We start from the raw sequence: 2,562 nt of genomic DNA, 5'->3' as shown, positions 1-2,562 counted from the left end.
AATGCAAATCAAAACCACAATGAGATACCATCTCACACCAGTTAGAATGGCAATCATTAAAAAGTCAGGAAACAACAGGTCCTGGAGAGGATGTGGAGAAATAGGAATGCTTTTATGCTGTTGGTGGGAGTGTAAACTAGTTCACACATTGTGGAAGACAGTGTTGCAATTCCTCAAGGATCTAGAACTAGAAATATCATTTGACCCAGTGATCCCATTACTGGGTATATACCCAAAGGATTATAAATCATGCTACTATAAAGGCACATGCACACGTATGTTTATTGTGGCACTATTCACAATAGCAAAGACTTGGAACCAACCCAAATGTCCATCAATGATAGACTGGATTAAGAAAATGTGGCACATATACACCATGGAATACTATGCAGCCATAAAAAAGGATGAGTTCCTGTCCTTTGCAGGGACATGGACGTAGCTGGAAACCATCATTCTCAGCAAACTATCACAAGGGCAGAAAATCAAACACCGCATGTTCTCACTTATAAGTGGGAATTGAACAATGAGAACACTTAGACACAGAGCGGGGAACATCACACCCCGGGTCCTGTTGGGGGGTGGAGGACAGGGAGAGGGATAGCATTAGGAGAAATACCTAATGTAAATGACGAGTTAATGGGTGCAGCAAACCAACATGGCACATGCATACCTATGTAACAAACCTGCAGGTTGTGCACATGTACCCTAGAACTTAAAGTATAATTTAAAAAAATAAAAATAAAAGAAGTCAAAAAAATTAAACATGTTTTACTTTTTTCCTTGCAAGAACATAAAAATTATGGAGGGGAACTTAACAGGGAATTTTAAAAAGGTAACACAATTTTTCCTTTAAGTAGTCCTTGGGTAGTTATGACAGAATAGTTTCCACTTTTTGTTTGTTTCATTGAACTGGGATTTTGGTCCAAAGTTTTGTTTGTTTCTAGTATCTGCTTCTGCCTCCCCCTCTATCAGATCGGCTTCCTCCACTGCCACCACCTCTTGGTGCTCCACAGCCTCAATTGCCGTAGGAATCACGTGGAGGATTTCCATAGAAGGGGGAAGCCCTCTTTCTTGTCTGCCAACCCGATCATGACCACTTGATTAGAGATCACTTTGGCTGCTTGAGTAACTTCCACCATATCCATCACGTGAACTGCTATAATCATCACTTCCACCATAAGATTGGGGGGGCCTCGTGTAGGTGGAGCACTATGTGAGTTACCATAACTTTCATATGAATCTCTGTAGGAACCTCCAGTTGGATGATCTGAATAGTCATGATCATGACTATATCCATCTCTATCTCTATAGCCTCTTGATGGATAGTCATCACGTGAACTGAAATAACCATAATCATGGTAAGTACAATCTCATGGTGGTGGTGCATAACCTCTTGTATCATGAGAACTTGGGTAATCTCTGCTTGAAGAGCTGTCTTTTGTAGAATACCCATCATCTCTTGGGGACAAATAAGCATCTCTACGAGAGGGCAGCAGTTCCCTTCCAGGTGGACCTCCCTAACTGTATCTTCCATGTGACACAGGAGCTCTTCCTCCCATTACACTGCTGCTGCGAACTGGTCCTGAAGATGCAGATCTCTTAGGAGGAGGATCCCAACTTCTTGGTGGTGGTCTTCTTTTTACTGGGAGTGGTCCCCTGGAAGAACTCATGTTAAAATTCATGGACTATCCACCATCATCCATGTGTCTTCTCCATGAGGGAGGTCCCCTGGTTCCTCCACTTCCTCCTCTTCCACCTCTAAGACCTTTTGGAGGGCCTCTACTTCTTGGAGGTGGAGGCAATTCACGCCTACCACTTTCAAATGATGGTTTGGTGGCTTGTTCCACCTTGATGGCTTTTCCATCTAATGACTTTCCATTCATGTCTCTGGCTGCATCCTTAGCGTCTGCTGGGCTTTCAAAGGTGACAAAAGCAAAGCCCCTTGATTTGTTGGTTTCATGGTCTTTCATCAAGAGTGCTTCCACTATTCGTCCATATTTGCCAAATACTGCTTCAAGAGCTTTCTTATTTGTTTCCGTATTAAGCCCACCAATGAAGAACTTTCCTGGACGACCTGCTTCATCTTTTTTTTTTTTTTTTGGCCGGTGAGTCAGAGGGGTGACAGTGGGTTCAAGTTCCAAGGAGCTCGCCGACAGGGGCTTCCTAGCAGCTCATCACCAGTGGCGGCTGCTGGGTCTGAGGACCAAACCACAAAGCCGCTAGCACTACTGCGCAACAGTGAATTGTTAAACTCTTTCCTGAAAAGTAGAGAAGAAATTATGTTTAAAAACTCACCCCTCAGCTAGGCGCGGTGGCTCACACCTGTAATCCCAACACTTTGGGAGGCCAAGGAGGGCAGATCACGAGGTCAGGAGTTCGAGACCAGCATGGCCAATATGGAGAAACCCCCTCTCTACTAAAAATATAAAAATTAGCCCAGCCTGATGGCGAGCACCTGTAGTTCCAGCTACTTGGGAGGCTGAGACAGGAGAATCATTTGAACCCAGGAGGCGGAGCTTGCAGTGAGCCAAGACCATGCCATTGCACTCCAGCCTGGGCAAC

The 2,562-nt window shown here is 44.5% G+C and overlaps 1 pseudogene; it reads right to left on the bottom strand.

Moving 5' to 3' along the window:
- Positions 1-858: 858 nt before the first annotated feature.
- LOC129491688 (RNA-binding motif protein, X chromosome-like) lies at positions 859-2,150 on the bottom strand (annotated as a pseudogene).
- Positions 2,151-2,562: the final 412 nt, after the last annotated feature.

Source organism: Symphalangus syndactylus, chromosome 10, assembly GCF_028878055.3.
Source record: "Symphalangus syndactylus isolate Jambi chromosome 10, NHGRI_mSymSyn1-v2.1_pri, whole genome shotgun sequence".
Taxonomy (NCBI): Eukaryota; Metazoa; Chordata; class Mammalia; order Primates; family Hylobatidae; genus Symphalangus; species Symphalangus syndactylus.
This window is presented reverse-complemented; position numbering and strand designations above follow the sequence as displayed.